Source organism: Prinia subflava, chromosome 11 (assembly GCF_021018805.1).
Source record: "Prinia subflava isolate CZ2003 ecotype Zambia chromosome 11, Cam_Psub_1.2, whole genome shotgun sequence".
Taxonomy (NCBI): domain Eukaryota; kingdom Metazoa; phylum Chordata; class Aves; order Passeriformes; family Cisticolidae; genus Prinia; species Prinia subflava.
The window spans coordinates 19,723,446-19,747,596 of record NC_086257.1 but is presented as its reverse complement, the minus strand read 5'-3'; the positions used below and the strand labels follow the sequence as shown (position 1 = coordinate 19,747,596).

Here is a 24,151-nt window from a genome sequence, read left to right as displayed (position 1 = left end):
TGCTTGAAAGCAGGCAATTAAACTTGTAACATTTTAAATGTGGAGATGTGAGTTTGCAGAATCCTAGGCAGAAATTCTATATACTTTTGTATTAGGTCACAAACAAGATGTAACCTTTACAGTTCTCCAAGTGTTTAGAAAGCTGCATGCATAGCTCTGGAACAGACCTTGTCCTAGAGAAACTGCTGAGCACAGCTTTTATATTGTTGTATTAATGCAATTTATTTACTGTGAAATGTTCACATTATTGAATCCTATTTTTCTCCCAACTGGTCATACCCTGGAAAGCAAACCATCCAGTTTAAATAAATAAAACAGTACCATTGTGCTGGTAAGCCAGAAGATAGCAATTCTGTGTAATGGAAATGCAAATAAGAGTGCAATTTTTATTTCATGGATAAATGGAACTTGCAGAAAGGTGGTGCAATGTTTTTCCCCTCCTTTGTTCGTCTCATCATTAGGTCACACACTAACCCATCCTTTGTTCACCATATTCCATATGTTATTGCACTTGAAAAGGGTTTATGAACATTTCTCCTCTGATCTAGTAGCTTGATGAGCAGAGGTTGAGGTGTTGAGTTACCCAAGGTCTCCAAAAGTTATTTCACAGATAAGTCCTCTTCGCTGGAGATTACTTCAGCTAATAGATGTTTGCCTGTGGGTCTCTTTTTCATGTTGGAGGATATTCTCTGTACAGCATCCTTTCAGGCAGCTCTCAGCACTCCAAACAATACGTGACTTTCTAACTCTGTCCTCCCTCTATTTCTGCACTCATTAATTTAAGAACAAATGCATAAAGAGTCTTAAATTTCCAATAACCACTCATTGCTGTGTTTCTCTTAGTGGTCTAAAAGATGGTGAATATTTAGCTAATGTTGTTTTTTTTATTTCTTTTATTTTGTCGTTTTATTTTTACAAACACAATCAAGTTTAGAAAGAGAGCCAGAGGATTGCAAAGTTAAAGGTGGGTAGAGGGAGGATAAATTAGCGAGGGGCAGGATCTGAAGGCTCTGCTGGGCAGATTTCTGAACCACAGTGCAATGCAGAATGAGGAACTGAAAGCCTGGGTTTAATGTTTTTCACATTAATCCTCTTTTTGTACTTCTAATAAGTGCATTGTCCTTGAAGAGAGGGGTCTGTGCACAGAGCACTCCCCACCCTGCCCATGGTCTGCAGCTCTCACACACATGGGAGGCTCATTGGAGCAGCAGCTGCTGCTCTTGGTGCTTATCCAAGGCAACTGGAGCTGTGAAACTTCTGAGGATCACCTTTCACATTAAATCTGTTTTCTTCAGGAAATAAATTCTCACTTCGGCTCGGCCTGTGCTATGTAAGTACACAAATCAAGAAGTGTTTCTGATTGAAAGGGCACAAAGAGATTGCTTCAGGCTACTAATACCATCCTAGTGTGAAACAAAGAGAGAGAACCAGGAGGGGGCTCAAAAGTGATAATATACACAGAAAAAAAAGTGCTATTTTTTCCAAAACAGCACACCTTCATCACCACAAGCTCAGAGAAATAGGGCTTTCTTTATATTTTAGTGACACTTACAATGATTCTTGCTAAAAGATGTAAAAGCAGGATTCAGTACCTACGTTAAAGCTACATTATTTGAAAATAAGCTGATGAAGAGCTCAAAGATCTGGATGAGAATGGAAAAATATTTTTATTTCAATACAAAATTACTGCTTCAATGGAAGAAGATATTTCAAACTATCTTCTAACCAAGGAATTTTATGCTCTTATCCTCAGTATCTTTGAATCTGAACTTCATTTTATCTTCCAGCTAAGTTTGATTCAGTTCCCCTCTAAAGGACAGAAAAACTTTCCATTAGTTTCAGTGTGGGCTAAGTGAGGTGTCATGCACAAGGTGAAACAGATAAATGAGCATTTACAGAATCAGCTATGAACATTTCTGAGTCACAAAGGGATGATATGGTGATATCTAGAACCCCTGGGAATGCTGAGCACCAGGAGAATGATTTTGGTGAGGATGTGCTGTGATTTTTGGTGTGCTGCCCTCCAGCTGGGACTGTCTCCTCTGAGGTCATGATTGTGCAAACACAGCCACACCAGCCTTACACAAACTACCCCACAGCCATTCAGTGATGAAATTCAGTGATGAATTCACATTCAGTGATGAAATGACCCCACAGAAAGTGGGGTACCCCAGTGTGTGCTGGGTTCTGCACTGCAGAATGAAGCCTGAACCATTTCAACATTCTCTTGGCCCAGGAGAATATCTGCATAGCTGAAAGGTTATTTTAAAAGTCAAGTTGTCCTCTATATTTTCTAAAGATATTTCTTTAATTCAGCATGGTAGAGCCAACTATGTAAGAAGGCACTTCTCCTTTCAGACTTTTTAAATAATACTTTCCCAAGCTATAGGTAAAAAGGTCTTGATCTGCAGGAGATAAGGGTAGCAGATTGTCCAGTAATAAGGATCATTTTTCTTGCCTGTCTGGAATTTTTATTACAATGCTAGATCCTCCACAGAGCAAAGAAAATGACAGAGAAAGCATCGACAGCATTCTCCAGTGCCTGCTGAGGTCCTTAGCCTTTAAATATTTCAGGCAGCATCTCTGATTCAGAATGAAAATGGACAAATGAAAGCATGAACTGAGTTCTTCTGGATAGGAGTTGCGGGAAGAGCTGGAGATGAGATTTATCAGGGTATGGAATAGGTTTCTAGTGGAAAGTTATGGCAAATTAGCCTGAATATAGTACTCAGATATATGGCAGGAAGCAATTCCAGAGAGTTATGGCAATAAGCAAAGTAGCCTCCAGGTCTTTTTCATCTGGACAGTTTGGGAATGAGTCTGTGATTGGTTTCTCTCATGGCACAGTCTGCAGCTGGTAAGCAAGGAGGAGAGAAAAGTCAATATTATTTTTTTTTTTAAATGTTCCCATTATTTTGCTCTCTGGCCAGTACTCATTACTGTATAAGTCAAGTTTCCCACTTACTCTATAGCACCCTGGAAACAATTTTGGTTGTAGAAACAACCAGTAGTCTCTTGGAAGGGGTGACAGGAAAGTAGGGCAGAATCAGGAGGGAATGACCAAAACTGCTCATCTCATCCCTCCCCTCCTTGCTATAAGAACATGCAGCTCAAGAGAACATTTTTTTCAGGCCATGTTCAATCTGCTGCAGTTTTTAAAGTCTCAAGTGACGGGGAATATTTTCTCACCACTTACTGGGAAGTTGGAGTGTGCCAGCTCCAACTAATAAATATCTGGTTTGACGGTGACATTTACAAGTCTCCTGCTCCCCTGAGCTCCGTGCACAAGTTAACAGCTCATATCCCAAAGTCAGCTCCTTAATTATCTTGTCCTTCCCCCAAAGATTTGTCAGGAGTTCTTCTGATGATGCCCCAGACAGATGTGGTTCAGCAGTGAAGCAGGTTTACCTTCAACAAGAGTTTCTGGGTTCCTGAGGACACCTGACACGAGGAGGAAGAGACTCAGCAGCGGTTTCAGTGCTTGTTCCTCCGACCCCCACAAGATTTTCCTTAAAATGCATTTGCTTGAGGGATATTCAACATTTTCATCACACATTCAATGGAAAAAAAGAAGCAAAATCTTCCCTCGAACAATGTTCTGTATTATTGAAGGCAGTTTGGGGAAAAGATCTTGTATCTAGGACAGGGCAGAATATAAATTAACATGGAAAGGACAAGAGGAAGCTTAACGCAGTGTAGGGAATCCAGGATTTGTTCATAATTAAATTATTGCTTCTTAAAGAGACATGGACTCTTTCTCTTTCTCTCATGGACTCTGAATCTCTTCACAGAATTTCCACTGAAATTTTTTTATTAGCAGTCACAAGACAGGGTAAGAAGAGACCAGAAGATATCCTATGGCTCTTTAATTGCACCTATTCCTCTGTCTCCTTCATGAAACATTATAGCGAACAAATAAATGTAAATTTCACACTTGTGAAATTACCTTCTTTACACACAACTTCTTTATATGCAGAAATGAATTATAAATCCTTCCGAAGTAAATCCTTATGATCTCATCAAATTACTGTATTAAAAATCATCATAAAAATATCTTTCCATGTGAGACTCTCAAATATATAAAATGTAAATTAATTCTCAGAAAACCAGCCTGAATGAATGCATTAAGCCTATTCTGTGTGTGGTTATACAGACACTTGGAAATTTTTTTGTTCATATCTTCAATCACCTGAGGCGGCACAACAGTAAAACCCTCAAGCCCTCCATCTTATTTGCTGCAACCATGGCAAAGGAATCAGACAGGAGACTGTGGAACAAAAATAATCAGAGATTACATTAAAATATTTTATTCCTGAGCACCTGAAGGAAAAAAAATCCACTAAAACCTCAATATGTTGTTTGATCAAATAACTGTTTAGAGATAGATGCAGAAGGGAGCATCTCTATTTACCTTGAGAAAGCTACCCAGCTTAGATTAAATCAAGGTGAAAAAATATCTACAAGCACTAATCCACAATACTACCAAAATGTTTGAAAATGCACTTTCCTGGAAGATTTAATACTTTATCTAAAGGTAAGTAGGTATTTCAGACAGAGGGCTGTCAGTGTTTTCATTAACTTAAATGATGGAAGACTGTGCTCATGTAAAATTTACAGTGTACATTAAACCATCAAGGGTAACAACATTCTTGAAGCCAGAATTAAGATTCAAAATGATCTTTATAAATTGGAAAGGTGGTCAAGATTCAACAAGATGACATTGGGCAGGTGGCATGTCCTGTTCAGGGTCACAAGAGAAGAGCAGAGCTGAGGTGCCTGTGAACAGTGCAGGTCTGTGGCAGGAGTGCAAATCTCATCTGCCTGTTTGGGAAAACCACTGGCATGTATAAACATGGCAGGTTATTATTCTTTGGTGCTTGGCACTGATAAAAGTCTCAGCCAGAGAACATCACTCAGGACTAAAGTATCTTGAAAAAAAACCCAAAACAAACCAAAAACCTAAACAAAAGCTGTGGGTAAACTGGCAGGGGTTGAGAAGCATCAAGAGCAACAGGAGGTTTAACAAACATTTCTGCATAAAGACAGAATAAGTTGCAGCTTTTGCTTGTTTGTTTCTAAAAGAAAGAGAGAGAAGAGAGATGGGAATAATTACAATTTTGATAGTGAGAGTACATTTTTAATCTATACTCCATTAAATATCTTAAGATGCAGCTGAGGACAAGCCAACCCCACAAGGCTGAAGATTGTGATCAGTTTATCTTGCTTAGCAGATATATAAAACCAGTTTAAAACCAAACAGTCACAAGTGCAAGATAAAAACTGTAACCCAGTCCTTGCCCAAGACATTGTTCTGTATCGTTTTCTACTTCTGAGAAACACCACAGTACTTGTGCAGAGCAACAAGGAAGGAAAACAGTGGAAATTACATTAATCATACATTATTCTCCATTTCAAATGTCCAAAAAATTATCTACATTATTCACCAGGTTTGACACTTGCCACAAAAGTAAAACAAAGGCTGTTCTTTCTCTTGTATGACTCAACCTGCAAAATCTCTCTCCGTACTGAGGGCATGACACCAGAATTAAGATTGCATCCACCCTTAAACAACAAGCTCCACTAAATTCTCTCCAGCTGTTCTTTCCCACACTTCTGGTGCACAATTTAGGTTAAGAGCTTTTAGATGCTGATAACAGCACTAAGCATCTCTGCTGATATATTTTAAGGAATTTTCAGTCACAGTTAATAAAGACAAGCAGTAAGTACTAGGTTTGAAAAAAAAATATGCTTGAGCTAAGATTCTAAAGTGGGAGCTTTCTTCCATTTTTCAAACATGTCTGGTTTGTATATTTAACAGTGGCATTGACTAAGGACTGGAAAACTTGTATTCTCAGTGGTGGAAATGTAAATGGTATTCATCTTTAGATCTAAGCAAATTAAAATGCGTAATTCCTATGGGCTCTCATAATTAGATATTTAAGGTGGATTTTGGAGCAAAATATTAAGCACACATCTGCTTTAGTAGCTGCCATAACCACTGAGTGCTAAGGCAGAAGGTATTCAAAAGACAGAAATTGCATTTAGGAATTTTGATCTCAATGAAAAGCTCTGGGATTGACAACCTAAGCACTATTTCTCTGGAAATATCCCTGCCTTCTGGTGGAATTTTTGAAAACCCTTTCCTGGGTGTCTCAGTGGTTTATACAATGCCTGTTTGGGCTGACTAACACCAACTTCTTTGTGAATTAACCTTTTCAAACACATCATTTAAATACAGAATGACTCTTTGCAATCTTGCTTTTGCTGAGCATTAACTTCAAGCAAGTGACATGTTGTTGATAGGAAAAGGAAAGACTGGGAAGCAGTTGTCCAGAAAATACAAAAATTCTGAAGAGGAAAGAGAATACCAGGGAGTGACTCTGGCTAGGATCACAGATTTTTGCCTAGGGAAATTAAATAATGGGAAGTTATGGGAAGAGGTTGAATGACTACATGGCAAAAGAGAATAAAAACACAGGATACATTCAGAGCTGCCTTTTGAAAGACACTTCCTGCTTCTTTAAGCTATAGTTTAACCAGAAATTAAACTTCTGTCACTTACATGCCCCTTGCCACAAGAGAGAGGTCCAAGCAGTATTTATGCTGCACATGCTGATATTTTACCCTGCCTGAGCTATTTACTACCTTCATTACCAGGACACCACCAGAAGTATTAAAATACAAGGTATTCAGCCTAATATTCAGCTTTCTGTGGGTCCCTCCTCAGTGTAAGGGGATTAAATATTGTGCAGTATTTAATGTCTGATCCCAGTCCCTGGTACAGCCTGGCCCATGCTGCTGATTTGATTTCAGCTGCTGGGGGTAGTGATGGAATTTCCTGAAAGGAATTTCTGCTCAGTTTGGATGTGGATGAAAATTTTCTGCAGATGGAGGACTGGAAATCCCTTAAAGGAGTAAAAATCCCTTAAAGAACCAGAAATGCCTCCTCTGAGCTTTCCTTGCCTACATTTATCCTCTTTCCTTCTCTTACTTCTTTTTGCTTCTCTGTTGTCTCCCACAGTAACAGAGCTGGATGATCTCCCATGGCAGGCACAGGCTGTGAGCAAAGCATGCTGAACATTACAGTGTCTCTATTGAAATGACTCCTAGTAACCAAAAAAATACACACAAAGAATGTCATTGAAGCATCTGTCATTCCTCCCTGGACCCCTGTAGGGTAGACCTGACCATAATACTGGGTTTCTTCATCGCAATATTTGTGGGCAAAGCACATATTAAAAAGGAAAGCAGATTTTTTAAATAAAAAAAAAAACACAATAAATGTTAAACAATCAAAGAAACAATAAACTCTTCTCTCACAAAAACAGTTTGGGGAACAAATGTCTTGGAAGCCTCCCTGTGTTAGTGAAGTTTCTCCTGAAAGGAAGCTTTGAACAAGGTACAACAATCCTGCTTCGTTTCAAAGCTTTCCCTATGGAAAACACATCACTTGGTCTTGTTCAAGTGGCTAATTCAGCAAGAGAGAAAGTGAGGCCAAGAAGAATGGGAAAAATATTCCTTTCACACCTTTCAGGTACTGAATCAGAGATCTGCTGTTGAATCAGATAAAGCAGCACTGGGGTGTCAGAGCTGCTCACAGTTACCAGCCCTCCCAGGCACACACACAGTGACAGCCTCTCACGGGACACAGGCAAAGCAAACGAGGCTGTTTTGGGAACAAAACCCCCCTCAGCACTGCCACTGGGGCTGCCCATGCCTCACCTGAAGCAGCAAGAGCTGCTTTTGCTGTAATGAATATTCACTCATTTTGAACTTTTTCCAAAGTCACCTTCTTGGCCCTGGTGCAGCCTGCTTGCCATTCCCGCTCCTGCCCTGTGAAAAGATGGGAAAAAACACAGTGACTAAAGCAAATTCTGTTCTCAGCTCTGTCCAGCACCATGTGTAGGCTTCATTTAAGCCTCTGTTATGGTGCTATTTGGCCAAATGTTTTCATGATGTCTATTTTCTTCCCCTTGGCCAGCTGGAGCTTCAGTGTTGTATCTCCAGGATTCTCCCCGTGTGTCCACCTGCTTCAACCCCAAACCCCTGGGACATCAGCTAAAAAAGCTCTCCTTTTTTAGATCTTCCCTGTAGGGCCATTCAAATCATGTGATGTGAGATAGTGGCAGATAAACTGACAGTTCAATTGACTGCTTCTATTTCCTTTATTTTGTATTTTCTCCATTTTTGCGGTTTAAAAAATTTGTAAATATCACCCACAGCTTGAATGTCACCCTGCTGAAGACGAATATTAACAAATAATGTGAATTTAGGTACTTAAGCAAAGCATCTACAATAACACTGTAATGCCTGAAGCAATATTCTGCAATTCCTAGAATTAGTGAAGATAATTAAAATGTTATTTTAAACAGACTGAAATATTAATTATTGCTGTAGCTGAGATTCCATTTCTAGCAAGTTCTATTTAACATTTCATTAAGAAAGCAAATGCAAGATGTACCATTCATATCTATTTTGTGGGGCAGCAGTAAATTCACTTTATCAGTAAGGTATTCAAATTAATACAAAATGAGCCAGTACATTTAGCAGTAGAAAACTTCTTGTCTTTTCTGAAGCTCAAAGAAACCAGAAGCAAAGGGGGAAAAAAATAAGGAAAAACCTCTAATACAGCTCAAATTCAAGGCAGCAAATTAGAAGATTTTTCTCTCTACCTAAGACTGAAACTCAAATAAATAAAAAAAATATCAACAAGAAAATCTGACAGGGGCTGCCTCTTCTTTCCCCATCCACTAAACTAAATCATCCCCTGTGTTTGATGACTTCAAGGGGCAAACCAGTTTCCTTTCTAACCCAAAGATCAAAAGAAGAGTAGGGAATGCCTGAGACGTTTGACAACTCCCCCCCATGAGCTTTACCCAAATATTTTTGCCTTGAACCAGAGCCCTGGAAAGAGAGCGTTTGTGGAAGTAATTACAGAATGCTGCAGTTACTCGCTCTTCCAGCCCCAGCTTGACCTGCTCCCTGCAGGTTTCCTGCTCACTCAAGACCTCTGAGGACTGGGATTACTCCTGTCAGCAGGAGTTACAGACACTTAAGAACAGGAAGAGCAGAAGATCTCAACCTTTGCAAGCCAACCTCATCTGCCTCTCAACCAAGGCTTGCCCAGACCTTATGACCTAAAGCCCCAGGTCTGGCATGGAAACTAAAGCCAGGCAAAAAGGAATCCTTCCTAGCAGTACCCTGGGGCTGTGCTCCCTAGAAATCCTCACCCTTATTGAACCACATTTCCTTAGAAGAGCTTTGTTCCCCAAATAGCCTCCTCCATCTCAGATGGGAACTCAGAATATTTGGGAGGTGCAGCAGGCTGTTCTTTGGAAGGTTGTACCCCACAAACTGTTGTTTTTCTTGAATCTTGCCTGCAAATCTCCTGTTACCGTTCAAAACCTTTCTGTGCAGCTGGACAGGGTAAATTCTTCACAAAACTTCTGCTGTTTTCTTCCTCTTGCTCCTATTCTTTTGCTGTTACTTGCTGTCTCTCATTCCTGGCTTTTGGGCAACCACGCTCCAGTCACCTCTTGGGGTTTTCTTGGTGATGAATCCTACTCTCATTTAATTTTGACTTCTGAAGTACATACCTTAGATGTGATAAAAACTCAGACCAGCCAATGTTTCGGGAGCAGAGCTCACTGGACAGGTCTTGAGTCTTCAAAGGCCTGGATTCCTCTCCTGTCTCCAGACAAGGTACACTCAGCAGCTGTGGATAAGTCGTATCTTTGCATATTTGGCATTAATTTTCAAACCTTTTTTAGATTAAGATTATTCATTCCTATGTGCTTGTATAGAACCTGCTATAACCTGGCCCTGATTTCACTTGAGTTTACTGATGTATGAAGGAATAACTACATTTCAGAGGGGAGATAAAGGCTGAAATCAGTAGAACAACTGGCTGTTCTTATTACACAATAATAAAACTGAAGCTCATAATATACACTTATTTCTTAGCTAGTTCTTTCTTTAAGACCTAGTCAAAAATCATCTCCTATTGTAGTCTCTAGAGGAAATCTAGCAAATTTTCTTATTCTTGGAAGAGTGCAGTGATGTTCTTCCAGGTTTAGAGATTATTTACTTTCTGAAATGTGTTTTAGAGAGTGCATTATGGTCGTATTCACAATTGGCCTCAGAGAAGGACACGGACTTGGAGCTTGTTCAGGATAATTTAATCAGTCTTATACAAAAAAGCAACAGCCAACCATTATGGCCCAAGTCAATACTAAAATGATTTCCCAAAACTCATTTCAAAGTCACTTCCAGGAATCAACTGGTAGCTTCAAAACACTGAGGCTCAATGACAAATTTAATTTTCTCTAAAGTCTGTAATTGAGCTTTTTTAAATAAAAATTATGGTTTACTGCCATCTCCTTTAATAAAATACTGTGCTTTGGGTGGCATGTCATTGTGTTACTGGTAAGTCCTCATTGTTTAACATAAATCAATATATTTGGTATGGTTGGTACCACCTCATAGTGACAAGAAATACTAATGCAGCTCATTTTGTAGAGGAAAAACACATGGAATATATTTAATCTGCCTGCCTACCAGATGGAGAAAAGAAGGGCCAAGACACTGATGAGGTAACTGTTTAATCACATCAGCTTGATGGCTTATTTATAAACACAAACAAGTCCACTTGCACCTTTGGGAATTCACCATGTTTTCTCCCAGTTTCTGAAAGAGCACAGTGGTTAATATTCTGTTTATAGATGAGACAGACACCTGATATGATCATGACATAACAAGTAAATAACATCCTTGTGACTACTGGCTCACCTGGATACCTGTATCATAACTGCTTGAGAGCTAAACTGTTCCATTTCATGCACTGAGAATACCTGTCGTGGTTTGAAGGGAAGTGAGTTTTTTTTGGAAGTAGTGGTCAAACCAGTCAGTCTTTAGATTTGACTATTGGCACCTTTGCTGGCCACTAAGAGGGTGGACACGCCTCTGAGGACACGAGGGGTTAAAAGCCGGATTTCCCAGCAGGACTCTCTCTTTCCTGCTCTGCTTTCGGAGAGGGAGCGTCTTCTCCTCTCCCCTGTCCGGGCCTGGTTAGGCCGGGTGGGGGAGGGGAGCAAGGTGGGCCTGGCTTAGCAAGGTGGGCCTTGGGGTGGGGAACAGAGGGAGCTGGAGTGGAGCTGGTCCAGCTTCCATCTAGAATGGAGGGGTGGAGGGAGAACTTTGGAGGTGCCTTCCGTCCCCCTCCCTGTCCCATCCCGTTCCCCCCCCCTTCCCCCCCCCGGTCCCGTCTCTCTCCTCCCCCCACAGAGAGAAGGTGCCGAGCTGGAGCTGCTTGTGAGAGCTGCAGTGTCTGCGATCGCCTGTGCCTGACCTTGGTGGTGGGAGATAAAGCTTTTAACTCTTTCTAAGGCAGAAGAGAGTTATCCCTGGACGCTGTATTCTCATAGTTGGTGGTTTTAGAAGAGAGAGGACAGCCTGGGACCGAGAGGGTAATGTGAGATGAAAAGAAGCCCCTTCGATGGCCGGAATGAAGAGGAGTGGCTTATGAAGCTGGACTTTTCTTGCATAATGATAGCCATAGACGGACCCTGGACCCTCCTGACTATAAATAAGACTGTGTTTGGGTGGATGTATTTGGCTCAAACCCAGAGACGTTCTGGCCTGCTTCGTGGAGCCCCCGGCCCCAGGGGTAAATGGGGGGGACCTGAGTCCCAAAATGAGAAGATGGCTGGTTTTTGGTACTTGGCCAAAACATCCTTAAAAAGAGCCCTGTTGCAGTGCAGGTCCATGGACGGCAGTGAGAGTGCCGGACATGGAAAGGAGGGTGTCACCCTGGCAGACCCTTCCAGGCAGTGCCATGGGTGACGTGGGAACACGGGATGGTGGACCTGTGTTTCCTGTGGGGGGATGGTCTGTGGTGCGAGAGAGACTCCTCTCGTCCTGGATGGAATGTGGATTGTCTGAATTTTAAAGGATGATGGTTTGGATTAGGAACCCAGGGTTGTTGAGGGATTAAGCAAGTAGATGAAGGTAATGTGCCAGAGTCAACTGAGTGAGCATGTATGGAATGGAATTGGGGGGAGGAGAAGCAGTGTTTTTGGGAGGTTTTCTCTTCTGCTTTTGGGTGGTTGGGTTTTTCTTTCCTTTTCTATTGTCCATTGTTATGTAATATAATAAATTGTCTGTCTGTTTCAAGAAGTAGGCCTGCTCTGCTCTGTTCTTGACCACATCTCACAGCAGTTCATTAGGTAAAATATACCCTCATGGGTGCATTGGCATTTTGTCTAATGTCAACCCATGACAATACCTCTGATCAACTTAAAAATTCTCATGTTTTTAGGAGTTTTTCTTGCAAGTTCCATAAATATATCTCAAGTACCTTGTAGCTATTCCATAGACAGCATCACTTACCTCAGCAAGACGTTTATTCAGGTACAGCCAATGGATATTTTGACACTTTCTCCTTCACAGGAAAAATATTTGCTCAATGACCAAAGGTGTGACATATTTTGTCTCATTTTTGGGTACTTTAGCTCCTGTTTACATCAATGAAATTATTTTGTGGGATAAAAGGATACCCAGAGGAGCAGAGAGTGTTTTGTCTCAGAATACTCCGTGTGGGAGAGTTCTGCTGACTTGTTGATATTTGTCTGGAAAAGGGGACAAATTCAGCTCTTGCAGGAAAGCAGAGTTACTCCCTGCCTACTCTGTGTCACTGGGTTGTCACTGATGTGAGCTACCTGAACAATCCTCACGTGCTCTACAAATCAGAGAAATCAGACTCCAGGGGAATATTAGGAACAAGAAGAGGAGAGAGATGTATTGGAGGGAACAGTTGGGATCATAAACAAACAAAAAAACCCCATATATTTTTCCAGGACTGTAGGAATGCCAGTATTTTTTCTGTCTCATTAAATGTGTTCAGGAACATCCTGCATATTTTTTAATTCCTCTGATGAATTATGGATTTTGTCTGCCACGTCTTCCTTTTTTTTTGTTTGTTTGGTTTTTTTTCTGTCCTATTTGGTTTTGGTTTGGTTTTTGTGGGCTTTTGGTAATGAAAAGAGTGAAAAGAGATGATAGAAAAAAGAAAAAATTTTCAATGATCCATTAAAGATATTACTAATATAGTAATTAATAATTAATATGTTACTATACTAATTATGATAATAATTACTAATATAGTATAGTAAGAAGATTACTGTAATCTCTATGTATAACTAACTCCAGAAAAAAACAAGAACATAATTTTTTTGTCTGTTTTCCTAATTTTTCTGGGGTTCATTTAGACAAAAAAAGAAATAGAATCATGTGGAAATATCAAAGTAAATACAATACCAAAACCAAGCTGCAAATTTGAAAAAACAATTACCTTTAGATCTACTTACCCATGCACCAGATGCATTTTCTATTGCACAGCTTTTTGATAAGCATTGATTTTTCGATTAAAATGTTAATTTAAGCAGAATTTAGGGGCTGGTGGAGAAAGCTCTGGGTGAGGTTCTGTGGGCTTTGCAGTGCAGACAGTAGGACCAGAACCATCATCGTTGTTGCTTCTGGCCTAAAACCCATGAGCCAAAGAGTCACAGTGATGGTGCTGCTGCCAAGTCAATTAGCAGCACACAATCCAGGAGAAGGAATTAATTATCACACACTCACCTTCTGCCTTGACATCTGTGGAACTTTCTGTTGGGTCATCCTACCTGTGCTGGAGTCTTCGGGGGTTTCACCCAAACCGCTCCATCTCTGGATTCAGAGATCTACAGAAATAAAGCCTTTGGCTCCCTTAAATTTCTTAGATAATTTCTTCTTGGATACTTTGGCTGGCAAGAGACACAGGGTATGAAAGCATTTGACACCAATTTTCCCTTCCCTAGCTACGGATGTGTGGGGCAGGGGGTTACTGGGAGCAGCTCCAGAATCTTGCTTGGACCTCTGAGAGAACTCTCAACCTCTTGTTCCAACCTCCAGAAAAAAAATTATCCAGTGCTCCTAAGCCTGTGCTCTTGATGAAGACAAATTATTATGACTTTTACTATTCATAGGGCCACCACAATTTTTTCCTCTTTAAAAGAAGCAATTTTTTTCTGGTTGTTTATGGGTTTTGCACAAAGCTCCCTAGGGTGAGCTCAAGCAAAGTGAGGAGCGAGCGGGATATGCAAGAGTTCTGTCCCCTCTCAGATCCAATAAATGGATCTATAACAGATGGCTAATCACAAAGATAACTATTAAGCAATCTAGTAATGCTTAGCTCTTCCAAAAACATCATGGAGGGGTATTCTGGCACACTGTGTTCCAGCACTGCAGCTGAAGTGAGCCAAACACTCTGCCCTGGGCTGGTGCAGAGATTGAAAAAACAGAATATCTGTTGTCCTGGTGGCTTATTTGGATTCTCTCTAACAGCAACCCTTTAGCAACCATGGAGCTTTATTCAAGACCAGCAAGGGCTGAATGATTGGATTTTCTTGGCAGGTAACCTTTCTTACTCTGCCAATTAATCCAGAAGAAATAAAAGGGGCTCCTGGTCTCCTGTGAGAAGAAACACCCAAGTGATCAAAGACTGAATTCCCTCTCCCAGCACTCCTGCCAGTGACTATTGTGATGCATATGTGGACATACTGCTCATACTGCACCATAAACGGGCACATTATTGGGTTTTTCATTCACCTGGAAGTTCAGTGTGAGTGACAGAGGTCCTGGATATTCATAAATATGGAACAGATATCCAATAAAATCAAATTTAGCCTGAAAATTTCTGGCTGAAGAAAGGAAACTTGTGTGGTAAAGGGATACAAAAATCTTAAATACATGTTCTGTGATGGACAGGTGAGTGCTTTTCCCTGTGCTCTCTGGCCAATTAGTCTTAAACCCTTTCCTGCATTTCCCTGTGTTCCATAAGATTCTTTCCCCTCTCTCCTTTTCCTGCTCCCACAGCTTCTGATCTGTAAATAGGTACTATTTACAGAGAGTGAAGTACAGATGAGCACCCTCTCAGGCAGATAGGAATGCTGACTGTGGACTGCACCTTCCTGGAGGAGCAGAGCAGCCCTTGGATGGCTGCAGAGAAGGTTGGCCCTGAGCAGGAGCTCAGCGCTGCTGGGGCTGTCTCAATTCCCAGGAACACCCACATCTCCCCAGATGGTTCTGTTCTGGGTGGCTCTTATCCCTCTCACCCTTCTGAGTAAATCCACCCTTCCATCAGTGACTTCTGCATCAGGGAGATTTGGGGTTGTTTAGAGGCACTTCTGAAGTAAAGGCAGATTCTTATTCTCCACGTTCCTGAGCTCTGGAGCAGGGTCAGCCATGGGTGTCCCCTTTCAGCCCTGCATGGCACAGCTGATAAATAGGATTTCTTCTCTCCACAAAGAGCCTGTTCATTTACATGCTGCCTGCCCCAGGGAGCAAATCTGAGCCGTCCAATTTCTCCACCTCACTGCACAAGGAACCCCATGCCCTGATATAGTTTTGTGCTCCTTCCTGGCAGCTGGGCTCACAAAGGCAGGAGCTGCAGAGCATGAACCAGTGGCTGGCTCTGGCTGAGCCCCACATCAAGAAGAGGAGCTGTGCTTTGGACTCTCCGTTGCTGATCTTCAGCTAATGTAAATCAGCTTGATTCTGCTGGCATCAGTGGAAACGAGCTGATTCAGGCCATTTATACTTTCTTCTTGTTTACTTACTGCATCCTAATGACTGCCAGGCACAAAAACACCTGACTGAGGACATTAGGCACAAAGGCTTTATACCCTTAATGTTTTGCTCAGTTAAAGACTAGCAAAGACGAGGACTTTACCTTCTGATGAGAAAGCCAGGCCCCTGAACTCTTAGCACTAATAAGGTGCTTTTCAGTTTCTAAGTGCTTTACAAACATTAATTAATTATTCCTTTCAACAACACTTGGTTATTTTCAGTTGCTAGAGTGCATGTTTACCAAGTTAGCTCCATTGGTGCACAGCACATTGCTGGCAGCAGGCAGGAGCATAAATTGATCTATAAGCACAGGCTGTAATTTGCAGCAGATTTGCTTCACCAAACACCATCAGTGCAGCTCCAGAAGCAGCTTGGAGGAGTGACCACTCCTCCCCGTGTCCTATGGTGGGGATAACCTTTACCTTCCCTGCTACACTGAGCAGAAACAGAGAATCTGGTGGCTGTACAGTTTAACTAATTCCGTGGAAACATATGTCAAACAGGAGCTGCACACAGCTGCAAGAACATAGCAACAAATGTTGTATGTGTCATACAGAAATACCCATTACACTACAGAAATGACACATAAAATAGGCAGGTTTCTGGTCAGTGAGGTTGCCTCAGCAAGGCAGCAGAATTTCAGCTTTCAACAGTTATTAAAGATACAAAATACTCCTCATCTGTATCCAGAAGCTGACAACAGCTAAAGAAAAGAAAAATTTAACTCAAAAATCAGCCAACCAACCAACAAAAAGAAGCATGACATAGTACCAACCCTAACATGGCCAGGTTCCACTGGAAAGGAAGATGACCAGAGGGCAGGAGCTGGAGTCTCACATCCTCACCTCAAAATGCGGGTGGTGAAACCTTGGAACAGGTTGCCCAGAGAGGTGGTGGTTGCCCCATTGCTGGAAACATGCAAAGCAGCTTGGATGGGGCTCTAGCCACCTGATGGAGGGGAAGGTGCCCCTGCTCATTGCAGGGAGTTGAACTAGATGACCTTGAAAGGTCCCTTCCACCCCAAAGCATTCTGTGATTCTACAGTTCTCTGATTCAATGATCCCTGCTCTGTTCCCAACCAAAGTTTTGACTCACATCTTGGCTTTCCAGAAGAGCAACCTTAGCCACTGAGGTCTCATTTATTTTCCCATCCCTGTTTCTCTCTGGCCTTAACACACCACATGCCAAAGGAAATTAATGTTTACTGCCAAAATGCTGTCTGGACCAGTGTGTTTCCACTGGAAACAAGGATTTCAGTGAATTGTGACAGATAATAGCAGCTATTACCATGGACAATACCTCTGCAATAGAAAACAAGGCCTTGGGAAGTGTTGAGAGATCACTTTTTAATTAAACACATGCACAATTTCTCCAGGGAACAGACTTATGATATAAAATCCTGAGAATATCAAGCTGCTCATAACCATCAGCAGAACCCAGTCACAACCTCCTGCCCAGGTCCTGGTTACTGAGGGGCTGGTACATGGCAGCAGAGCACCAAATACTACAAGCACCCAAATCTCATTTTATGGAGCTTTCAGAGCACACTGCCTGCTGCCAGCACTAAGGTGGCTCCAGCTGTCTCCTTTGACTTTCTTCAAACTCTTTGCTCTGGGCAATCAAGGACACGGCTTAGCATCATGTACACAACAGGAATTAAAAGTGCAGAGTCAGGAAGCAAATCTCTCAGTATCAGATACCTGCACCCCAGGAGGGATAAGGAACACCAAACTTTAATGCTCTGAGACATCCAGCCTAATTAATTAGCCATCATTCACCTTGCTCATATTTGAGGTGTTTTGTCTGCAGGTGGAGCTGTGCTGGCACACACTGGGAATGAACTGTAGGTCTCCAAACAGAAAGTTATTGGCAAATAGGCTCTTTTACCTGTACACCTGTATCCATACCTGGGCTTTTGCAAACACTGCTATTTTCTCACAGCCCTGCTCAGCAGATCTTTCAGCTGCATCAAAGGCCTGAGACTGGTTACTGAGCATTATCTTCAGCATGGGTGTTTACAGCTCCCAGCATCTCTCCTGAAAGAATCTCACTATAAGTAATACACAAGTATTTACTGGAATCGGGAAGAAAAAAATCGGTCTATTTTCAGCCTGAATAGCTAAAATTGGGCTCTGGGATTCTTCGATGCTTTGGCTGGGAAGAAAACAAAACCCCCTCCTGCTGATGAGTTCTAATATGCCTCCATCTATGCTGGGTACAAAGACATGGTGAGGTAATCAGACACACTTCTGTGTCTGCTCTGCAAATACACCCAGCCCTCATTTGAGAAAATGGCACATTGCACACTGATGCAAATAAAAGATTTGGGATTATATCCATTCATCCCAAAACAAATGCAAAAAATAATTTCTTTCCCAATGTGTTGAGAGACAAGAAAGTCATTTTAGTAAATGAAAAACAAACATATCTATCTATGGAAATACAATGTAATTTTAACCTTTAAAATTCTCTGCTTCTGATATATAATTATATTCCTACTTCTGACCTCAGGGGGTTGAATGCAGTCACAATTTTCCTTCACGCTCTTCATATAGTGCAGAAAACAATTAAAAGGTGCCATACTCTAAAGGATATTTTTCATTGCTTATGGACATACATATCAATGTAATTTTGCATTGATCTTCCGTAAAATATTTATATCCTAAAAGATCATTATAATACCACGTGACCTCAAGATAAATGTAATAGTACCACAGATGTAGGCTAAGTAGTTTTTTGCAGCAAATATGTTGAGAATTACACAAAAACCAGTAACATGCAGAAGCTGCATTAAACCCTTCCTCCAAAGAAGGGACACACCAGGGTAGAGGGTCATCTCTTCTAATAGCTATTCTCCATTGCTAGCCAAAACTAGAACTTCTTGAGCAAGGGGCCAAATCTCCATGAAAAATGTGGAATTAGATGAGTACAGTTAAAATACCTTTCCAGTATTCATCAGGAAAATATGTGGCCCATGCTGTGAATCGAAACATGAGGGAGTTTTATTCCTTTCTGAAATTGGGATTAACAGCCCCTGGTCCCAAACTCATTTTAAATAATTCACCCATTGATGCTTTCTTTATTCTAAATATCCCCAAGTTTCAGACTTTTGTTGTGCTTTTGGTCCCTGCTACATTCCTGGCAACACAAAACACCAACTAATTTAACACATATCAAAATTATTTTCCTCCACCTTTTGAGTTCACTGAGTATTACCTCTCCCCACATGAGAAAAGCAGACAATTAATACAGTCTCCATAGCAATGACTTGTACAAAAGCATCCAAGCCCAACAGCAATTTTCAACAATGTAAACCTGTGATTTCTTTATGCCATGGAAAATTTCTTTCACCTTTTTTTTTTCTATGCAGGAACCAAGAGATAACTTCCAATTGCCTCTTATGATTTTGTAGGAAAGCAGAGCAGGAAAGAGGAACATAAGAAACATGTTCACTCTTGCACTTCTCCAAACGTGGGTGTTGGATGTGTTTGTAACATAACTCATTGGCACCAAGCCCTGACACGCTCCCTGTCTAATAAAATGTGTTTCTCTTGATACCAAATTCTAACCAGGGCAACTTGCTTGATATATTCTAAATGTAAAATATGTTGAACAGCCTAGACATTGAATATGTGAAAAGGATCATTATTCACAGGCTCCTAATCAAAGCTTTGTTTCATGTCATTATTTGTTTGGTTTTACATGATTCCTGCTTGCTTGAGTGAAAATGTCTGGTGTTGGAAATTGTCACATTTCTCTCAGAGAAGAGAGGCAAGGAGCAGTGCTGCATTCAGAAAAGCTCAGGCATAATGGCTTGTTTGTTTGTTTATTTTTTATTTTGGAAAACTCTGCACTGTTCGTTAGGTTGTAAATTATTGATTTATTTGGTGATTTACTTTGCAGCAAATTGAAGTCACATGCAAGCTAAATACAGTTTCACTTAAGTTAATTATGATGATAGGGGCTATAAAGCTTCAGAAATAGACAATTGCATTTACTTGACATGTATACTATAAACCAAAATATATCCCTCTTCCACAACACATACTCCCACTACAGAGTAAATGTAACTTAAACTACATTTATTTCATTAACAGCTGCAATATCTGTGCCTGTGAAGGCTTTTAGGTACAATGGAACAATGACATGGAAATATTTTAGGCTCTCCTGCTTTTCCTGAAAGGGAGAGATCACCCCCACAATGATGTGGCCACAGAGGGTCTAAACCAACAACTGGGGATGGGGACACCATGACCTCCCCCCCTTTTTTCACTGAAAGCCAAAATACAATTAGAGTTTTCCATGTGAAGCATTCACTGAATTACCTTTCCTTTTCCGTACTTCTTGGGGCCATAAATGTTCCTCACAAAAATAGATTTGGAAGGTACGAGCATCAGGATGGAAGAACTGGAAGCTTGGCCTGAGCTGGTGAGAGTGTGGAACAGGGACTGCAGTGCACAGAGAACTCACCTGTACATCCCTGGAGGCACAGGTCAGTGCCTGGAGCTTCAGGGCTGCTCCCACGGCTTCCCCAGAGAGAGGGAGCTTGGCTTTTGGTATGGTTTCCTAGAAATAAAAGCACACCACAGCAGAGATCTGCCTCAGGATCCAACACAGGCAATTGCACACAGAGCAGGATGCAGGTGATCTGAAGGGAAGTGCAAGCTCTGTCCCAGAGGCACAACAGATTTTGGGGTGCTGGCTACCAATTTAAATATGTTACAGCTAATGTTTAAGCTGACTAGGCAGGATACTTAGCATAAGTCTGAAAATCCCAGTCCAGCTGTCTCTGCTTTGTGCTGTGAAATCCATGCTGCTGTGGGTGTCCTACCTGGTCAGACTCCAATTTAGCATGAACAGCCAAGGTGCAAATGCTGTTCTGTGGAATAAATGATATTCCAAAGCTCACATCTGCATCAGGGCATGGAGGAGGAATGGGGCTCCTATCAGTGAGAACCAGAACCACAGAATACACAGCATCACATTCCCCAAACTCCACACCAGCCTCACAGGAGAGGTCTGGGGCCTTGAGATCCCCTCACAAGGATTCTGGACTCTTTCCTGTGAAACTGAGCATCTGAAAGCCCTGACTAATCTGAAAAGAGATCCTTCCCACCCAGAGCCCTTGCTTAATGAAATCAGTATTCCAGTCAGGTCCATCCCTAGGAAAAGCAGCTGCAGTATGCAGGGGAACATATTCTGTTTTCCCAGCTCCATGTGCTAGCATTTTGGAAATGAAATTTTCTCTGACTTTTAGGCTATATGAAATCTTGAAATTAAAATGAAATATAATTTTCAGTGAATGGAAAGTACTACTTTTTGGCCAGCTCTATTTCTACATATAAAACATTCTAGATGTCCCAAAGTGTCTTTCATGCCTTCTTGAGTTATTTCCTTTTTTTTTTTTTTTTATCAAGATCTCCAAAGCCAGCTGCTTAAGGGTTTTCAATGCCCAAATTCCCTCTCATTATTTCATTTGACACTCAGATCCCTTGAGCAGCACTGAAAAATTACTAAACCTTAATATCTGTGCAAGACTTCCAAACAAGAACCACAATGAAGAAACTGGTCTTGGCACTAAAAACCAATGAATATGTAAGACAAATTGTATCTGGAGAGAGCAAACACATTAAAACAGGCTACCAGTAACATCTTTCAAAAGATATCTAATGTAAGCAGCATACTCTTCAATAGCTCAAGGGGCTTATAGTCAATAAATTTAACAGGTTGTGAAAAAAAAAAAAAAAGTCAAAGCTAAAGTACAGTATGTAAATGGAAGCTGGAGTGCACACTTCTTTTCAACCTTAGGACAGAGTTAATAGAGGGGAAATGACAAAATACATAAAAGGGAATACACAGGATTTGACAGAGTATGTTTTTTTCTTTTAACTTCAAGGCAAACTACTAGACTATTTTGGTTTACAGATAAATCAAACAAAGAACTTTTATCAGTTTGCATAAAAGTCTCATTTTCAGCACTGTAAAGATTAGGCTTCAGAGCCTTATCCTGTATGTGTATGAGGGGGATTACAAGGGAAGTGGTGAAAGTAATGACCTTGCAGGGATTAGCTTCCACTATTGTATGGTAAAAGAGTTGTGTTCTCTGTGCCTGTGGATGAAGACATTCATGGCAGTTTCTGTAAATTAGTGAAATTCCCGGGTATTTTCAGTAACAGGGTGATGACAGTAGCAGTGTCTGACAGCCCCACTGCTGCCTCTGGACATCACCCATGGTGTGGTGTTGTGATGCTCAGCCCGGGGAGCCGGACCCTCAGCCTTGCCAGATTTGTTTGCTCAGTGTTTGTGTGACAAAAAGGGTTTCCTTTTGGGATTCCCTTTATTTCACTGTTGTATGCCCATGCTAAATGCTTTGGACCCATTTGGTCCTTTTTGTTTTTCAAAAGCTGCACCTGACTCCTCCCAGCTGCCATAAGAGCAGGTAAGGGTGGCCTTTTACTGACTTACCCCACACATTGGCAGCTACAGCTGGTTAAGCTGTCAGAAAACTGAAGCATCTGGACCATTCCCACTGAGATTCTCTTTCTTCAACGCTTTTTATTTTACTGTTTCTAAAAAACTCCTGGGAAGAAGACAGGAACTACACATGTGGGACAATCAAGACCCTTGTTTTGGCTATGACAAGCCCAGCCTCTGCTCTCACTGAATGGGGACTCTTTGGGTTGGAAGCTGCTGCTCTGAGGAAGGCAGAGCAGAAAATGCTGTGGAGGCTCTTGAAGCCCAAGCCAATATCTTAATACAGAAGATAACAGGCAGAAAGCCCCTCTGAGTGAGTGACTCAATGCTTCTGAAGACTCTCCAGCTAGCTTAATCTTCCCAAGGAAGTCGAAAATAAACTCAACAGAAATGCTTGTCTCTGTGCCTGTAAAATATAAACCATTTTCTGTTTACCCTGATAATACCATTTAACTTTACAGATATATTGGAACCTATTTATCATGCAGGATAGTGAAAGAGGTTCACTTTGTTTACTTGCTACTTACTCAGAGTAATCTCTATTGTAAAATAACTGGATAGAAGAGAATTTGGTTCTTGAGAGAAACATTCCCATGAGGGACAGCACAGCACAAACTTGGTTAGTTTGCCTCGAGCAGTCCCAGCTCACTCTGGTTGGGTTCTCCACAAAAAGCAAAGCACAGTCTTATGACAAAGAAATGAGGGCCTATACATATTTTCTTGCACTAGCAGAATTAGTTAATATATACTTATGTCCAACAGAGAAAGATTTCAAAGTCCTAGTCCCTGACTACCTGAATAATTTCTACTACAGATGAAACACATTAAGATTTTTCTTCAACAGTATTATCTGTCCAGTCTATCAAGCTGTGTGAAATAGTGCCTGGGCTACTGCTGTCATTTCATGACAATGGAAAGTGAGATAAGCAGAGAGAAAAAAGAACTGGACCTGGGTGGAGGTTTTCTGGAAGTATAGCACAAAAATAGTTTCAGACAGGCCCATGTAAGGCATCCACCAAAACTGATTAAATCTTCACAATCACAATGATGGGAATTTGCACTCCCAATCCCACAGACCATCCCTGGGTAGCAGTGTGTCCCTGGTATAGGGTATATATCTATCTATATATATATATAAACAGGGGTACAGCCAGATTTCCTGTAGAACAGTCACCCTGGCAATGGCAGCAGTCTGTCTTCAGAAGAACAGATCACACAGTTCAGGCTGCAAAACTCATTCAGAGAACTGAAAAAACAAGGAAGTTAACCTCTGTTGAACTCAGTGTTGCTACAAATGGTTTAAAAACTAGGCTATGTTTGCCCTGAAGTTTTGTAGTGGTTGAGACACAAAAACTCTGAGCTTCAGCTTGGACTGTGCCTGCCAGTAATTGGCAAAAAATGAGCTGATCAGGGGAGAGGTTCTGGGACTTACACAGGGTGTGAAGGATGAGCTCTCAATATGGAAAGGTGTTCAGAACTAATCACCCAGGGAACATAACAGGCTAATCAGAAAATCCAATAGAAATAGATATCTTTCAATGCACATAAAACAATCCCTTTCATGCAGCTGAGCTGAGAAATCTTTATCTCATGTAGGTAATGAAAAATACACATTCACTGTGACAGACGTAGCTCTGCATATGGCTAGAAATTCACTTTTTCTTGTACTTACCTTTACTCTCTGTTCATTCTTCATTTCTTTGACATAGTCATCCAGTGGACAGTTTCATGAAGACAGCCTTAAGAGCAGCTGTCTCACTGTTTTCTAAAGAAAAGAGAAAACAAAAGGCTTCCAAATGCTATATTTACCATACTACATCTCCAGGTGATTACACCCACAACCTAACTACACTGGCTGATTTTAGCAGGAAAAAGCAAAAGGCAAATGTACTCTCTATATCCAACAACTGAGAAATAGATAGGAGGATGCTGTGCTTCAGGAGGCATTAAAAAAGGGGGAAAGATTAAATGTTTTAGCTTTTCCTTACTGTTGTTTAAAAGATGTAGATGAAAC

The 24,151-nt window shown here is 41.1% G+C and overlaps 2 long non-coding RNA genes across 3 annotated transcripts; one reads left to right on the top strand and one right to left on the bottom strand.

Annotated features, from left to right (window-relative positions):
• Positions 1–943: 943 nt before the first annotated feature.
• Positions 944–23,903, bottom strand: LOC134555999 (uncharacterized). 2 transcript variants are annotated; one of them, XR_010081534.1, is made up of 4 exons: positions 23,810–23,903; positions 20,134–20,229; positions 7,723–7,833; positions 944–3,441 (listed from the first exon to the last, which is right to left on the bottom strand). It is a non-coding gene; the product is annotated as an uncharacterized LOC134555999 (long non-coding RNA). The 2 variants fall into 2 exon arrangements; XR_010081535.1 differs by lacking the exons at positions 20,134–20,229; positions 23,810–23,903 and adding an exon at positions 9,597–9,854.
• On the top strand, positions 10,862–12,174 carry LOC134555915 (uncharacterized). The gene is made up of 2 exons (XR_010081526.1): positions 10,862–11,113; positions 11,284–12,174. It is a non-coding gene; the product is annotated as an uncharacterized LOC134555915 (long non-coding RNA).
• Positions 23,904–24,151: the final 248 nt, after the last annotated feature.